At 39.0% G+C, this 18,987-nt stretch overlaps 1 protein-coding gene across 42 annotated transcripts in view; it reads right to left on the bottom strand.

Annotated features, from left to right (window-relative positions):
- PTPRD (protein tyrosine phosphatase, receptor type D) overlaps positions 1 to 18,987 on the bottom strand; it is a 2,534,232-nt gene that overhangs the window by 1,743,553 nt on the left and 771,692 nt on the right. For all 42 annotated transcript variants that reach the window (XM_027549289.1, XM_027549255.1, XM_027549273.1 and 39 more), the window contains exon 4: positions 381 to 489. The gene's annotated coding sequence lies outside the window, so the exon portion shown is untranslated. The remainder of the gene's footprint in view (positions 1 to 380; positions 490 to 18,987) is intronic.

The raw sequence follows: 18,987 nt of genomic DNA, 5'->3' as shown, positions 1-18,987 counted from the left end.
AAGGATCTGGAATAATGTATCCATCTGAAATGATTCATGGTAACTCTGGGTTTCCACTGAGGTCTCTTAGAGAAATCGCCTTCCCTCCTTACACCCAAATACTATGTGAAGTTTTATCTTTCATTCTGCTTTTAGTTCAGGCATTTTAACACTTGGTTCAGAAGGAAACCTATCTTTAATTACCTGTTCTACTAGTGAAAGTTAAAAGAAGAATAACCAATGACTTTTAAAGCATATAGAAGTTCACAACTCTAGTCTTTAAAGAAATGCTAAAGCCCAATATTTTTTAAATGGTAAAAGGCTCAGTGGAGTTATTTTAGGAATTCTGTGTGCAGAAGCAGGAAAGATGCACAAACTGTGTCTTGGTGTACCGAACTCACCTGGAGCTGAAGCTCATCACTTCCTCCAAGGTTGGTGCCAGCATGCCATCAGTCAGACATCCTAAACTGGAGTATTATGGGCCAGGAACTGCTTGCTTTTTACTCCCACCTGGAACAAAATGCAGTGTCAGTCACTTTTTTTTTTTTTCATGTTCCTTCAAGCATAATAACATATTCATTATGTTATCTTTTCCTGTCACATTAGACTCTCATTTATCAGAATGCTCAACACAAAGGAAAGAAGCATAAACTCTTTACCTCTATAATTCACACCTCAGTGATTAATATAGCACCTATGTAAGTCACAGGGTACATCCGTATTTTATTTCCTATAATGTTCTTTATAAAAGATTTATTATTTTCACACAATTATTACCATCCATTTGGTTTAATTGATGTGTTAATTTTGGAAACTATTTTCTATATATTTTCTTCAGAGATTGTAAATCAAAATTCATTTTTAAACCCCAGAAAGAAGCTAGTGTTAAAAATATTACATTTCAGAATTCCTTTGTTCCCATCACAAAAAGGAATCCCAGTAGGAAATGGAATTTAATAATGCAATTCCATTTGGTTTTATGCCTGCCTTATTTAAAATTCTTCAACTTGAGGGACATTGATGAAGAACATGCCTGTTTCCCCAAATGCACAATGTTGCTGCTTTGGAACATAAGATGAAAACAGACCTTTCAACTACTTGATAAAATTACAGCCTTCAAAAAAATCTCAGAGCTGAGTTGCCTTTGTGAATGGGATGTTAGGGCCTCTCAGTTATCAACCACCTGACCTCCAGAGCTCTCAGCCTTGCTCTGGTCCAGTATACAATTGGGAGGTTTAAGGAAATATCCAAGAGATACAGACTGAAAGTGTAAGTGTTAGTCACTCAGTTGTGCCCAACTCTTTGCAGCCCCATGGACTGTAGCCCGCCAGGCTCCTCTGTCCATGGTATTCTCCAGGCAATACTGAAGTGAGTTGCCATTCCCTTCTCAAGGGGATCTTCCCAACCCAAGGATCAATCCCAGGTCTCCTGCATTGCAGGCAAAGTCTTAATGTCTGGACCACCAGGGAAACCCTAGCAATATGCCAGGCATGCTGCAGTTTTTCCAGCCAGCACTTGCTTCACCTTCATCCCCTTCCCCAGGATCTGGAGTTCTGTTTGCTGACCTTCCTCCTTATGCTCACTGTATCCTGAACTCTCAGAACCAGGGCTGAGCAGGTTGACACACTTTCTTGCTTGATCCACCTGCCTGGGCTCCCTCTTCTTGCTATACCTTTTCAGCACTAGTTGCTTATTTGACTCACCACTTATTACCTGGTGCCACCCTCTGTGAATGAATAATGTGGCTCCATGTATTTCAACACATACAAACCCTAAATGTCTTCAGGTGTCAAGTTAGCAACCACCTCTTTTGTTCTATCTTGCTATTTACTTAGGTGAAGAATTTGTCTATGTAATGAAATGGGAAACTTGCAAAGAAAGGTCTATTTGGATTCCTTTATAGAACTCAAACCTTAAGAATGATTGTTCTTTCTTTAAAGTCCTCTTAAAATCCAGATTTCTCTCTTTTTGCAACCTAGCCCATCCCTCTCACCTTAAACTTCAGTTCAGTTGCTCAGTCACGTCCGACTCTTCATCTTAAACTACTGCCCCAATAGACTTTCATCAACTCTCGCTTAGATTAAAAAAAAAAAAAAAAACTTCCTAAATGTTGATACGGTGCCAACTGAAAACAGATGGTACTTTAAAATTAGGACAATTTGAAGAGAGTTTAATAAAAATACTATTTAAAAAACAGTGGGTGGCATGTAAAGAAACCACAAGGGAAGGTGTAGACGAGTTGCTCTCACCCCAGGCGTGCAGGGACAAGAACAGGGAAGAGTTACTGTCGCCTGGGAGTCAGGTGGGCTTCCCTGGTGGTTCAGACCGTAAAGAATCTGCCTGCAGTGTGGGAGACTCAGGTTTGATTCCTGATTTGGGAAGACTCCCTGGAGAAGGGAATGGTTACCCACTCTAGTATTCTTGCCTGGAGAATTCATGGACAGAGGAGCCTGGAGGGCTACAGTCCACAGGGTCACAAAATATCGGACATGACTGGACGACTAACACTTTTTTCACTTCAGGAGTCAGGCGTGCACAGAAGGCCTCCTGCACATCAGCAGTGATCTCTGCTAAGGATACCAGGTAGCATAAGCAGGCAGAACAGAAGGGAGCCCTGGGATAAAATACTCCTCTTCCCTTCTCTCTGGTTTCCTGTCTATGCTACCTATGGGGCTGACCACACAGGAATTCTAACAGCATAAAAGCCTGTTGATAGACTTCATCCAGGCTAGTTTCCAGTTTTACAGACTAGGATGAAGAATGGTAGACAGGGCATCTGAAAGGCAAACAGAAGAGATCTAGCAAACACTCTTATTCATACTTTGGAGCATCACATTTGGAATCAGATGGAAATCTGAGTCCTAGCTCTACCTACATGCGTAAGTCTAGACAAATTACTTTATTTCTCAGTATTGTTATCTGTACAATGGGGATAATATATACTTCAGAGTGTTTTTTTTTTTTAAACAGCATAATGTACCTAGAGCACATACTAAGTACTTAACATTAGCAGTAATTCTCTCAAAATGTAAACACACACCACACACACACACACACACAGTCATGCTAAACTCTTCAGCTCTTGTTCCAATAGACCATGTGTTTAAGTCTGACTTTCCTAAACATTCTTCCTTCTACTTAAGGGCTTTTTTCTTCCCCTATGTCAATCTTGTTACCTAGAAAATTCACTCAGATTTTGAAGTTTGTAATATGATATGAGGGGCTTCCCAGGTGGCACTAGTGGTAAAGAACATGCCTGCCAGTGCAGGAGACTTAAGAGACATGGGTTCTATCTCTGGGTCAGGAAGATTCCTTGGCAGAGGGCATGGCAACCTACTCCAGTATTCTTGCCTGGAGGAACCAACAGACAGAAGAGCCTGGTAGGTTACAGTCCACAGGGTCGCCAAGAGTTGGACATGATTGAAGTGACTTAGCACTCACTCATAATAAGATGTGAAGGCTCTCTCCAGTCTCTCTCAAGAAAGGGAAACCATTCTTTGTTTCTCTATGGCACACATATCACTCTGCAAAGCAATTAGACCATGCTTGTCTTCTTAGCTGACTGTGAGCTCTCTGAGGGAAAGATAAGCTTCTGGCTGACAGATTTGTATCCTCAGAAGGAGGTTCACTGCCAGGTTCTTAGTACTCAATAAATATTAAGTGAATAAATGAATATGTATTACTAGATTAAGTCTGTTAAAAATGTAAGGAAAAGGCTCAGTAATTTCTTCATTCTTTGCCCAAAGGGCATATCAATCTGTAATCAATCATTCATATTGGCGACTAAAGACAGTGGGAAAGAGGTCCCAAAGGAAAATCCAAGCAACTCTGCCTTTTTTTTCCTTGGCCAACCTTGCTGGAAAATTCACCTCATGCAAGCATGCTAGAAGCACTAGTCCTAATAGAATTCATTAACTCACAGAATTAGCTAACTCCAACTAACACTTCTATGTATCTGATGCATTTGAGTGATGAAACAACCAGTTGAATCACCAACATTTTCTCAATGAGAAACCTGAAGTTTTTCCCCACCAATTAAATATAGTCTGCTTTGTGAGTAAGTAATTAATTTGCATGAGTCTAAGTCTCAGAAAAAATGGTATAAAATGGTTTACTCCCATTTGATGCCAAATCTTTCCATTTGTCATCCTCAACAAGACATTTCCTAGCATCTGTGTGCCCTTGCTAAACTTCTTTCTGCAAATACAGTAGTGTATGTATATTTTCACTCCTCATTCCCTTATTTAAAAATTGCATATTTTATCCACTATTATGAGCCTTTTTTTCCACCTAAAGTAACTTTGAGATCATTTATCAAGTAAACAGTATCTTAATCATATTCAGTTTCATGTATTTCTATTGTTCTGATATATGGTAATTCTGATAAATTCTTTAACTGAACTTCCTTAACACTTGTTTTTCAAAAATTTCACTGTTATTAAGAGGCTATGATAAATGACTTAGTAAAAAAGTAAGTTAGTATCTCATAAGTTCATCTGCAGGAAACATTCCTACAAGCATGTAGAGCGAGTTCAAAGATGAATGCATTTGTAACTTTCAGATATATTGACCAATGATCCTCCTTGAAAATCAAGCAAATTTATGATCTCATCAGCAGTCTTAAAAATTGTGAGTGGGTTTGGTATCTTGAGATAACAAGGGATGTTGCATATATTTTCATGTGAAATTTCTATTATCAGCCTTCATCATTTTTATTACTATAGCCACAGTTCAACACAGTTTTTCTTATTGTTTTCAAAATGAAGCAACGTCATTAACGACATGAGCAAAATATTCCTCTATGTTTATGGTTTTTTAAAAAGCTTCCCAAGCTTCCGCAATCTTATACATCCTGGAAAACTAAACCTCGCAAAGAGGTACCACAGTGCCCTCTGGTGGCAATCTGCTTCATTGCATCTTCCCTGAATTGGGGCAGAAGCTTGAGGTCAGACTTCGCAAGCCTCTAAGGGAAAATTCTGAAAGAGATGGGAATACCAGCCTACCTGACGTGCCCCTTGAGAAATCTATATGCAGGTCAGGAAGCAACAGTTAGAACTGGACATGGAACAACAGACTGGTTCCAAATAGGAAAAGGAGTACGTCAAAGCTGTATACTGTCACCCTGTTTATTTAACTTATATGCAGAGTACATCATGAGAAACACTGGGCTGGAAGAAGCACAAGCTGGAATCAAGATTGCCGGGAGAAATATCAATAACCTCAGATATGCAGATGACACCACCCTTATGGCAGAAAGTGAATAGGAACTAAAAAGCCTCTTGATGAAAGTGAAAGTGGAGAGTAAAAAAGTTGGCTTAAAGCTCAACATTAAGAAAACTAGGATCATGGCATCTGGTCCCATCACTTCATGGGAAATAGATGGGGAAACAGTGGAAACAGTGTCAGACTTTATTTTTCTGGGCTCCAAAATCACTGTAGATGGTGATTGCAACCATGAAATTAAAAGATGCTTACTCCTTGGAAGGAAAGTTATGACCAACCTAGATAACATATTCAAAAGCTGAGACATTATTTTGCCAACAAAGGTCCATCTAGTCAAGGCTATGTTTTTTCCAGTGGTTATGTATGGATGTGAGAGTTGGACTGTGAAGAAAGCTGAGCATCAAAGAATTGATGCTTTTGAACTGTGGTGTTGGAGAAGACTCTTGCGAGTCCCTTGGACTGCAAGGAGATCCAACCAGTTCATTCTAAAGGAGATCAGCCCTGGGTGTTCTTTGGAAGGACTGATGCTAAAGCTGAAACTCCAATACTTTGGCCACCTCATGCGAAGAGTTGACTCATTGGAAAAGTCTCTGTTGCTGGGAGGGATTAGGGGCAGGCGGAAAGGGGACGACAGAGGATGAGATGGCTGGATGGCATTACCAACTCGATGGACATGAGTTTGAGTGAACTCCGGGAGCTGGTGATGGACAGGGAGGCCTGGTGTGCTGCAATTCATGGGGTTGCAGAGTCGGACGTGACTGAGGGACTGAACTGAACTAAACGCAACTTTGTCTTCCCTGGTCGCTCAGATGGTAAAGAACCTGCCTGCCAATGCAGGAGACATTAGAGACGTGGGTTCAGTCCCTGGGTTGGGAAGATCACCTGGAGAAGGAAATACACTCCAGTATTCTTGCCTGAAGAATCTCATGGACAGAGAAGCAATCCCATAGAGAAGTCTGGCAGGGTAAAGTCCATAGGGGTCTCAAAGAGTCAGACACGACTGGAGTAATTTAGCATGCACACAAGCCTGGTTCAAATCTCCTCACTTGGTATACAATACGAAACTACATCCACAACTTTACAGCAAAGTCAGGCTTTAAGGAACTAGAACTAGGCTAGCAACAAATTGGTAGGTGTCCTAACAGGCAGAGTTCATTTCTTTTGGGTTTTATTCTTTCTTTTTCTCCTAGTTTCTTTTTTATTATTATTATTTTAATTTAAGGATGATTGCTTAAAAATTTTTATGGTTTTCTGTCATACATCAACAAGAATCAGCCATAGGTACACCCATGTCCCCTTCTTCCCGGACCTCCCTCCCATCCCACTCCCACCCCACCCTTCAGCCTGTCACAGAGCCCTGTTTGAATTCTCTGATTCATACAACAAATTCCCATTGGCTATTTATTTTACATATGGTAATACAAATTTCTATTTTCCTCTCTCCATACATCTGCCCTTGTCCCTCTTCCCCTCGTCGCATGTCCATAGGTCTGTTCTCTATGCCTGGTTCTCCACTGCTGCCCTGAAAATAAATTCATCAGTGCCTTCTTTTAGATTCCACATATATGTGACACTAGTTGCTTTTAAAATATGTAGTGGAGTATATTTTCAGTGAGCTGCAGTGTAGACTTGTATGGGCAGTCAGGCTCTGCTTCAGCCTTCCCTCTATCAGTGGAATCCAAAGGACAATCACCACTCCATAGGAATCCATGTACTAAAAAATAGCAATGTCAATCAGAAACCTGAGACTGATTTCATTCATTCATTCTACAGGTATTTGGAATACCATGTGCAACGTCCCAAGCGCCTATGAATTTTTCAGTAAAGAAAGCAGACAAAACCTTCCTCTTGAAGCATATCTTCTACTTGGAGGAAACAGAAAATACTTAATTAAGCAAATACACTATACTGACAGACTTGAATCTGAGAGTATGAGGAGGTGGAGGTCCTTTTCAACTTGAACTAGAAAGAGAAAGGGTAGGCCTCTTTGAGACTGTGGAAATGCACCCAGAAATGTGAATTTCCAAGCCTTTAGAACATTGTGGTTTTTAGTCACTGTGTCTTGTCTGACTCTTTGCGACCCCATGGACTGTAGCCCACCATAAATGGCATTAAAAAGTCCAGAGATAAGCAGTGAGTGTGGTTTGGGAAGAAAGATGTCCAAAGGCTGAAGTCTTGAACACTTCAGCTTTCAGAGACTGAAACAGTGAAAAGAAACTAGAAAAGAAGAATGAAGGGACTAGTGAGGTGTGCAGGTAAGTTACAAAGTGGTGTTTCGGAAGCCAAGCAAAAACTGGTTCAAATAGCAGAGCATGTTCAACTGTGTCAACTGTAGCTGATAAGTCACACAAGATGAAGACTGGGTATTGTCCATCTTACTCACAATGTAGAAATCACGGGTGACTGTGATAACATGGGTTTTAGTGAAATGAGGAGGAGGACGTTAGAATGGAGGAATAATGACAAGTGCAGAGGGTACATACTGAAGAGCACATATACTATGTTCATGTACAAGTTAAGGTAGACCAGGTTTACTTCAGAAAGCAAGCCTTAGTAAGTTAAGATGTTGAGATGCTACGAATAACGCTCCCTCAATACAATGGGAGTAAGTTGAAAGTCAGTAACAAAAGGATACACATAAACAAACAACCTTTATGTTTGCAAAATTTTTAATGTGAATAACCAGGCAAGAAATTAACTTAAAGCAACATAAACTGAATGGGAATAGAGGTATTACATACTAAAATCTGAGAAACCTTTTCGGTCCTTATGCCCTCTCCCATGTTTCCCTTTCACGGGCAGAACACTGCTTCTAGAAAAGTACTTAGATTTGCCACACAAACAAAAAGCACAGTTTTTTTGCACCATTTCTAAAATAATTTGACTATGTGCTCATCTTCCTTACTAGGCGATAGGCAATTTCAAAGCAAGGATTTTAAAAATATTTAGCATTTGACAAAATAGCTAGTAAGTGGGGAGTACTCAGTGCATGCCTATTTAATGAGTGAGTGAGATGAATTTGTGGACAACTACCTGTATTACAACTTGGTAAGTAGAAGTGAGGGATGTACAAAGCCAATGTATGTCTGAAAAGACCTATGTTATTGACTGGCATCAGATAAATTGAATGGAATTAACTTTAAAAAAGATCCATTCTTCAAATTTCGTGCAAAAATAAAAAGTACTTTTACAGAAAAAGCACTGGTTTAATGGCTGCTTATGAGCTCCCAAAGAGATCTACTCCTGAGGCCTGCTTTGACTTTTGCCTGCTCTTAACTGAGGTGTATTCATACTGTAGAAGGAAAACACACGCGTTTTTAAATCACAGGTCTCCTAATTACGGCACCCCCAAACCTCCTCCACCATAGACTTTAGTTTCTTGAACTACAATTTGGTCAGTGCAAAGGTTGGAAAGATTCTCATGTAAATATCTCAATACCCACACAGGCATCAAGTATTTAAGCTCTAGAGCTACCAGTGTTTTTTTTTCCCCCAATTTGTGCCTACAAACAAAGAGATCTTCACAATAAAATTAGAAGTAAAAACCTATTCATGTCACCTGTAACATAAAATGCTTTAACTGAAGCAAAATGTTCTGTGAAGAAAAACTATGAATATGTGCTGACTCATTAACATTTTATAATATAAATAACAAAATGAGTAATGATTATATACATTAAAATTCTGATTTTGGCAGCCATGCAGAGTTCTATTTGCTCATGAAAACCAGAAAATATCTAAAAATATAAAATGAGATTAGACCAAAAATAGAAATCAACTTTTTTTAAAATTTTATTTTTTAACTTTACAATATTGTACTGGTTTTGCCATATATCAAAATGAATCCGCCACACGTATACATGTGTTCCCCATCCTAAACCCTCCTCCCTCCCCATACTATCCCTCTGGGTCGTCCCGGTGCACCAGCCCCAAGCATCCAGTATCGTGCATCAAACCTGGACTGGCGACTCATTTCATATATGATATTATACATATTTCAATGCCATTCTCCCAAATCATCCCACCCTCTCCCTCTCCCACAGAGTCCAAAAGACTGTTCTATACATCAATGTCTCTTTTGCTGTCTCGTATACAGGGTTATTGTTACCATCTTTCTAAATTACATATATTTGCGTTAGTGCACTCTATTGGTGTTTTTCTTTCTGGCTTACTTCACTCTGTATAATAGGCTCAAGTTTCATCCATCTCATTAAAACTGATTCAAATGTATTCTTTTTAATGGCTGAGTAATACTCCATTGTGTATATGTACCACAGCTTTCTTATCCATTGGAGAAGGCAATGGCACCCCACTCCAGTACTCTTGCCTGGAAAATCTCATGGACAGAGGAGCCTGGTAGGCTACAGTCCATGGGGCCGCTAAGAGTCGGACAGGACTGAGCGACTTCACTTTCACTTTTCACTTTCATGCATTGGAGAAGGAAATGGCAACCCACTCCAGTGTTCTTGCCTGGAGAATCCCAGGGACGGGGGAGCCTGGTAGGCTACCATCTATGGGTTCACACAGAGTCAGACAAGACTGAAGTGACTTAGCGTAGCATAGCATTTCTTATCCATTCATCTGCTGATGGACATCTAGGTTGCTTCCATGTCCTGGATATTATAAACAGTGCTGCAATGAACATTGGGGTACATGTTATATCTTTCAATTCTGGTTTCCTCAGTGTGTAAGCTATCTGGAGAAAGAAGAATGGAACTGGAGGAATCAACCTGCCTGACTTCAGGCTCTACTACAAAGCCACAGTCATCAAGACAGTATGGTACTGGCACAAAGACAGAAATATAGATCAATGGAACAAAATAGAAAGCCCAGAGATAAATCCATGCACATATGGACACATCTTTGACAAAGGAGGCAAGAATATATAATGGATTAAAGACAATCTCTTTAACAAGCGGTGCTGGGAAAACTGGTCAACCACTTGTAAAAGAATGAAACTAGACCACTTTCTAACACCATACACAAAAATAAACTCAAAATGGATTAAATATCTAAACATAAGACATAAGACCAGAAACTATAAAACTCCTAGAGGAGAACATAGGCAAAACACTCTCCGACATATTCACAGCAGGATCCTATATGACCCACCTCCCAAAATACTGGAAAGAAAAGCAAAAATAAACAAATGGGACCTAATTAAACTTAAAAGCTTCTGCACAACAAAGGAAATTATAAGCAAGGTGAAAAGACAGGCTTTAGAATGGGAGAAAATAATAGCAAATGAAGCAACTGACAAACAACTAATCTCAAAAATATACAAGCAACTCCTACAGCTCAATTCCAGAAAAATAAATGACCCAATCAAAAAATGGGCCAAAGAACTAAATAGATATTTCCCCAAAGAAGACATACAGATGGCTAACAAACACATGAAAAGATGCTCAACATCACTCATTATCAGAGAAGTGCAAATCAAAACCACTACGAGGTACCATTTCACGCCAGTCAGAATGGCTGCGATCCAAAAGTCTACAAGCAATAAATGCTGGAGAGGGTGTGGAGAAAAGGGAACCCTCTTACATTGTTGGTGGGAATGCAAACTAGTACAGCCACTATGGAGAACAGTGTGGAGATTCCTTAAAAACTGGAAATAGAAATCAACTTTTATAAAAAAAAATTATCAATATTTTAATGAGCTAAAGTGTTGACACTTCCCTTTATCATGTATTTCTACATTTAGAAGTTCATTCAACATGGCGAGCATTTTATTATACTAGTTCTTCACTTAGTTTCCAACAAGGAAGCTTGATATGTTATGTTAAAGTTTAGGTGTCTAATTCCCTTGTTTATTATATTTAACATGTGCTCTCAAGATGAGTATAAAATTCAAAATGACATATGGGTATAGTGAAAGTCCAATTTAGAATCATCCTGATTCTTGGTTCCAAAGACTAAAATCATTATCCAAAAAGAAACCTTTTCTTGTGAAACTAGAGAAACTTTTTTTTTTTTACACATAAAAATGCCTACCAAGGTTATTTTATAAAGTTGGACATCCCTGAGAGTAAATAAATCTATCTCTAGAGAGAAAAAAATCAAGAAAGGTAGCAATAGAGGAAGACAAGTGCTCAGGAAATTCATTAATCTAGAAGGAAGCTATTGTTTCCTTGTTGGAAGAATATCCTGTTTGCAAAGTACCATTTTTCCCCATGACTTCACTAAGAGAACAGAGAGAAAGCAAAAATTGAAATTCAGAGCATGACAAATTGCCAAGATGTTTATCTATGATCCTCAAATGTATTAACTGCTTGCCTTCTGTGATCCTCGTGACTCAAAACTATTCAAAAGTCATCTTTACAAAGATGAAGCTACTCCCCTCACAGTAAAGGTGGTTGTTCCCTTGACTGTACTTACGAACTGCATTGTCGTTTTTTCTATCTGCACAATTGTCACTGTAGTTTTTTTCAACAGGACTGTCTTCCCTTTCAGATTAGGACATTTCAAGAAGAGGCAAGCATCCCTTATGGCTGCCATTCTTTTCTCCTGCTATCTTCACTCAACTCACTTCATCTCCAGTGCCTAATATCATGACTGGAAAGTGTTTAAGCTCTTTTGAGTGTTTAGTGATAAAAATGACTAAATAAAACATGACAAACATCAAAGTTAAGGGTAAATAAAAGCAAAAATTAAAGATAAGTTAGAAGTCATTAAATAGCTATGCACTTCTAGCTCCTCTTTGGTCATGCACTTGTTTACCTGATGATCCAGTACTCTGCTACATCTGTGTCTTACAAAGGTACAATTTTAAGGATAAAGGTTCAGTACTTAGCCAAATGTTTTAAGAAGTGTGCACAAGAAATTTCCATGATCCAATGACAGTGACTTCAGAACCATTCTTGCAAGAGAAAAAGGAGAATATTATCAGCCTAACAGACACTCCCCCAAAGTAACAGTACTGTGTAAGACATGAACTTAGTAGGAGCAAAGGAAAGGAGAATTGAGATTTTATGACAATGAAAGGGTAACTGCAAGAACAAGACTGACAGTCAAATTATAAAAGCTATTTTAATGAAAATAAATCATCTAATAGAGGTGGGCTGCCGTCTATGGGGTTGCACAGAGTCGGACACGACTGAAGTGACTTAGCAGTAGCAGTAGATTTATATTGTGTAAATAAAAGAATATTAAAATACAGTGAGCACCACTGTAACTGAAGCAGTAACAAGATGGTGAGTGAAACATTTCTGCAGTAGGGTGAAGGGTATCTGATAAAATAGAATAACATGTTTAGCTAGAAAAATCACAAGTCAGATAAAGTTCAAACATAAGAGCAAAAGGAGAGAATCAATGATTTTCTGATATATAATTTTACCCTCTAGTTCAGTTCAGTTCAGTCGCTCAGTCCTGTCCGACTCTTTGCAGCCCCATGAATTGCAGCACACCAGGCCTCCCTGTCCATCACCAACTCCCGCAGTTCCCTAAAACTCATGTCCATTGAGTCAGTGATGCCATCCAGCCATCTCATCCTCTGTTGTCCCCTTCTCCTCCTGCCCTCAATCCCTCCCAGCATCAGGGTCTTTTCCAATGAGTCAACTCTTCATATGAGGTGGCCAAAGTACTGGAGTTTCAGCTTTAGCATCATTCCTTCCAAAGAAATCCCAGGGCTGATCTCCTTTAGAATGGACTGGTTGGATCTCCTTGCAGTCCAAGGGACTCTCAAGAGTCTTCTCCAACACCACAGTTCAAAAGCATCAATTCTTTGGCGCTCAGCTTTCTTCACAGTCCAACTCTCACATCCATACATGACTGCTGGAAAAACCATATCCTTGACTAGACAGAACTTGGTTGGCAAAGTAATGTCTCTGCTTTTGAATATGCTATCTAGGTGGTCATAACTTTCTTTCTAAGGAGTAAGCATCTTTTAATTTCATGGCTGCAGTCACCATCTGCAGTGACTTTGGAGCCCCAAAAAATAAAGTCTGACACTGTTTCCACTGTTTCCCCATCTATTTCCCATGAAGTGATGGGACCGGATGCCATGATCTTCATTTTCTGAATGTTGAGCTTTAAGCCAACTTTTTCACTCTCCACTTTCACTTTCATCAAGAGGCTTTTTAGTTCCTCTTCACTTTCTGCCATTAGGGTGGTGTCATCTGCATATCTGAGGTTATTGATATTTCTCCCAGCAATCTTGATTCCAGCTTGTACTTCTTCCAGCCCAGCATTTCTCATGATGTACTCTGCATATAAGTTAAATAAGCAGGGTGACAATATACAGCCTTAACGTACTCCTTTTCCTATTTGGAGCCAGTCTGTTGGTCCATGTCCAGTTCTAACTGTTGCTTCCTGACTTGCATATATGTTTCTCAAGAGGCAGGTCAGATGGTCTGGTATTCCCATCTCTTTCAGAATTTCCCAAAGTTTCTTGTGATCCACACAAAGGCTTTGGCATACTCAATAAAGCAGAAATAGATGTCTTTCTGGAACTCTCTTGCTTTTTCCATGATCCAGCAGATGTTGGCAACTTGATCTCTGGTTCCTCTGCCTTTTCTAAAACCAGCTTGAACATCTGCAAGTTCATGGTTCATGTATTACTGAAGCCTGGCTTGGAGAATTTTGAGCATTAGTTTACTAGCATGTGAGATGAGTGCAATTGTGAGGTAGTTTGAGCATTCTTTGGCATTGCCTTTCTTTAGGATTGGGATGAAAACTGACCTCTAGGTTCTTTGCAAAATCTTCAATTGTAAAATGGTCTATTAATCCATGCTTGAATTTCCCATTCTTTATACTTTAGGCAAGTAGTAGGTATTTTTAAAGATTTTTAAGATTGAAACTAAAGCTCAGCATTCTCCATACTAGGACTTCCCGCCTGTTAAAGTATATTTACTTTTTAAAATTCTCTACTCCTATGTCCTTTCCTCATTTCACTTGTCCTTTATTCCTCTTAGCAAGGAGTGTTACTCACAATACTAGTAGGACAATTTTTTGTTCTGACTTCTTGATAAACTGGGTTAAAGACAGTGGAAAACATATAGGAAACTAGAAAGACTCTGAGAAAAGGATCTAGGGGCTGTATTACTCTTGGTATGAAAGTAAGTGATTCCACCTTTGGTTGTATTTAGAGTGGTAAGAATTCATGACATGCAAACACAAATACTAAAGCTTTTTACCTATGGTTAATTAGGATCAAATGTAGGATGAAGGTGAAACATTAGCTATTTGTAGCCCTCTAATAGTAGTCATGTATGGATGTGAGAGTTGGACCATAAAGAAAGCTGAGTGAATTGATGCTTTTGAACTGTGGTGTTGGGGAAGACTCTTGAGAGTCCCTAGGACTGCAAGAAGATCAAACAAGTCAATCCTAAAGGAAATCAGTCCTGAATATTCATTGGAAGGACTGATGCTGAAGCTCCAATACTTAGGCCACCTGATGCAAAGAACTGACTCATTGGAAAAGACCCTGATGCTGGAAAAGATTGAAGGTGGGAGGAGAAGGGGACAACAGAGGATGAGATGGTTGGATGGCATCACCAACTTGATGCATGTGAGCGTGAGCAAGCTCTGGGAGTTGATGATGGACATGGAACCCTGGTATGCTGTAGTCATTGGGGTTGCAAAGAGTCAGACATGACTGAGCCATTGAACTGAACTGAGCCCTCTGATAGCACGTGGACAATGATAATTGTAGAAAGATATGGCTTCTGTTAAATAAATTAGAAGCCTTAAGATAAAAGAAATAGGCTCAATAGGCACATGAAAGCATGTTCAACATTGCTAATTATTAGAGAAATGCATATCAAAGGTACAATGAGATATCACCTCACACCAGCCAGAATGGCTATCATTAAAAAGTCTATAGACAATAAATGCTGGAGAGGGTATAGAGAAAAGGGAATCCTCCTACTCTATTGATGGGAATGTAAACTGGTACAGCTACTCTGGAGGTTCCTTAAAAAACTGAAAATAGAGCTACCATATGACCCTACAACCCCACTCCTGGGCATATATCCAGAGAAAAGCATGGTCTGAAGAGATATGTGCACCCCAATGTTCATTGCAGCACAGACATGGAAGCAACCTAAATGTCCATTGACAGAAAAATGGATAAAGAAGATGTGGTACATATATGCAATGGAATATTACTCAGCCATTAAAAATAATGAAATAATGCTATTTGCAGCAACATGGATGGACCTAAAGAATATCATATTGAGTGAAGTAAGTCAAACAGAAAAGAAGAAATACCATATGATATCCATTATATGTGGACGCTAAAAAGAAAAGATGCAAATGAACTTACTTACAAAATAGAATGAGACTCACAGACTTAGAGAATGAACTTATGGTTTCCAGGGGAAAGGATAGTTATGTATTTTGGGATGGTCATGTGCACATTGCTATATTTAAAATGGATAACCAATGTGGACCTATCATATAGCACATGGAACTCTGCTCAATGTTATTTTCAGCCTGAATGGGAGGGGGCTTGGGGGGAGGATTGATACATGTATATGTATGGCTGAATCCCTTCATTGTTCATCTGAAACTATCATAACATTGTTAATTGGCTATACCCCAATAAAAAATAAAAAGTTTAAAAATAAATAAAAGGAATAGGCTTAAGGCATCCAACTCTAGCCCAGAGGAAGCCACAAAAGCCTAGAGCCTCTACTGAAGATTTAGAAGTTATCCTCATCCCCCTGAATTGAAAGGCAGACTGGTCAGAAAAATCAGACCTAGGATTTAATCGCAAAGGCAGAAGAATTGCAGAGGAAACTAAGTGTAAAGAGACCTGTAACAAAGTCATGGCCCTTCAATGGTATAGGAAAGGAACTCTTATGAGGGGTTTTGAGTGGATGAGCCTGTGAAGCTTGATCTGAATTTCTCTGAATCCTGTGGGTCAGAAAAAGTAGTGCCCTGAAACTTTGAAGAAAATCACAACTCCCCTTGCCTGAGCAATATATAAGGATATTACTAAAAATAGATTTTTCAAAAGATAATGTTATTCTCCTCAAGATCCCTGGCTATAATCTCGCCTTGCCTTCCAATAACTAGGGTGAGGTCTCAGTACAATCTAAATGGAGAAGCACGATCTCTGCTTTGGGATGAAATAGCTTATCTATCCAAGGACTACAGTACCTAGTTAATAAATGATAGCAAGGGCCAAAATTAAACCTATAGGAGTCTACTCAGTTCATTAGTCCAAAGTCAAGGAGGAGGCAACATACAGCTGGACAGGTGGAGAATTTGATTCACAGAACCTACTCATGATGTGAATTCAATGTTCAGGCAGAAACACATGGCCCAAATGCATATATTGGGACAACTCCTTGAGGCTTGCCTTATGGCCCACAGCAAGTGAAGTAGAGGTGTTAGGACTGTTTTTGGTAAGGCATTCACGAAGTCCAAAGGTATGGGCTGATATGAAAGCTTTATAAGATATGATATGAACAGATTTATAAGATTAGAGAATTTACCACCTCATTTGTGTCCATGGGGCAGCCCAGAAGATCCAAAGTTATTCTAGCAGGTGAAACAGTACATTAGTGACAAGGCAAAGAGTAACAAGGAAAAGCTTAAAAGTTGGCTACATTCTGGAAGATGGGAGACCATTGGACTCTGTAGTATTGAGAAGGATAATGTAGAACAGAAGTCAGGTAAACATCAGAAGCAAAGCTGACCTAAAAGTTATAAATGCTATAATGCTTAGCAACACTACATTGGCTGTCATGGTACCTTGTTCCACAGGCATTTTTGGTCAAGGACTAACACACCATGGTTCTCCTTGTGACAAGATTTATATATAACTTACTAGGGTATTGTTAAATTATATAATTGGAAAAAAAATGTGAGTGGAAACTTGACATAAGTCACTACAATGGAAAACTACTGTCCCTCCCCCATTTTCTACAACCAAGTTGGTTCACTGACTTGTGAGTCTGTAGACTGAATGGAAGGCTGGCACCTATGGAGGAAGTGCTGTGCAGTACCATTATACATGTATATACTTGTATTCCCCAGAGAGTTCCAGGGCCATTTGCCAGACTGTTTACTGGGAAAAGGATAATACACCGAATTCTGACTGTTTGAAGTTAGATCTGACACTGAAAATAAAGTACCTGAAGTATTATCATGTTAGAGTGAGGGCTTATGGAGACCAGGGGATAAATTAAGTTTATTCCAAGTCCATCATACAGTGTTCCTGATAGGTCTACAGATCCATCCAACAATTATTTCTCTGAGAACTAAACATGAGAAGTTCATAAGTTCATTCATAGGAGTTATATACTTAACTAGAACTCCCACATTGGTTCACAAAGCTGTGGAATGAGGGATATTATGGCGAGGAACAGAGAGTCGAAGTCCCAGAGAATGCCCCTTACCATTTTAGCCAAGAGAGTAAAATTACATGCAGTAATGAATCTTAGAATTATAGGAATTAGTGGTACCATTAAAGACCTAAAGAATGAAAAGGTGATGCTTTATCTGTTTTGCTCATGAACTTTTTTTTTAAGTCATAACTGAGATGGTTAGTTTTGTGTGTCAACTTTGCTGAGCCATGCTGCCCAGGTATGTGGTCAAACATTTTGTATATTTCTGCAAGGGTGTTTTTGGATGAGAGGAAATGGCAACCATTCCAGTATTCCTGCCTGGAAAATTCCATAGACAGAGGCCTGGTGGACTACAGTCCATGGGGTTGCAAAGAGCCAGGTATGACTGAGCAACTGAGAATGCATTATTTATATTAGGGGATTTTGAGTACAGAAGATCGTTCTCTGTAATGTAGGCAGGCCTCATCTAATCCACTAAAGACCTGAATATGACAAAGGACTGCCATCCTCCTAGCAAGAAGGAATTCTGGCAGCCAAGATGGCCTTTGGAACCACAAACTCCAACATCAACTCTCTACTGGGTCTCTTCCTGATGGCCTTCACATTGGAACTGCAGCTTTTAGAGTCAATAATTATATACGTGAATTCTGCAAAGTAAATCTCTGTATATAAACACATCCCTCCATGCACACATACACTATGGGCTCTTTCTCTGGAGAAGCCTGATATTGGATTGGTTAACAAGTTTGTTCGGGTTTTTCCATGAGATGTTATGGAACTAGTAACATTGGTCAACCCAATACAATGACGAACTGCTGTGCAGAATGTAGTACAGAATACGGTATTTTAACTCCCTCTGATATTAGTGGATCTGACTTACACACAGTGACTTACATCTCATTCCTGCCACACTGCAATCATTGCTGAAGTAACCAGTTTTGTGTGTTGGAACCAGTTTTTTGTAGATGCCACTTGAAATGCTTTATTTTATGCCCATTCCATATACTTCACACTTCCTGTCATAGTTTTATTTTCATGTGTGTGCCTACAGACATAGAATGCCATTAAGAAATAGTGTACACACACTCAACATTACAGTAAACCTTCAAGTTGCTGTGTGTATAAGTCCATGGTTTCTTAGTTATGTGTTATAGTAATATATTTCTTTTCATCCAAATATTACCTTGAAGGACTCTAAGTATCTAAGGCCCTAGAGTGAAGGTCATTATTCTATAAATAGTCCCAACTAACTCTTCTATTTAGAAGTTAATTTTTTTCAACTTTTCCCTGCTAAATTGATAATTTTTGATACACATTTTTTTAATAATTTTTTTTTTTAGTTTACAATATTGTATTGGATTTGCCATACATAATAGAATACAAGCTTTAAAAATTTATTCTAACATTTTGAACATGTCACTATTGCTCATAAGAACACAATTTCTAAAATATATAAGATAGCAGGAAACAATTCTTACTAGTTTAAAAC

The sequence above is a fragment of the Bos indicus x Bos taurus genome, chromosome 8, assembly GCF_003369695.1.
Source record: "Bos indicus x Bos taurus breed Angus x Brahman F1 hybrid chromosome 8, Bos_hybrid_MaternalHap_v2.0, whole genome shotgun sequence".
In the NCBI taxonomy this organism is placed as follows: Eukaryota; Metazoa; Chordata; class Mammalia; order Artiodactyla; family Bovidae; genus Bos; species Bos indicus x Bos taurus.
Note: the sequence above shows the minus strand (reverse complement) of the source record. Positions and strands in the feature narration are given on the sequence as shown.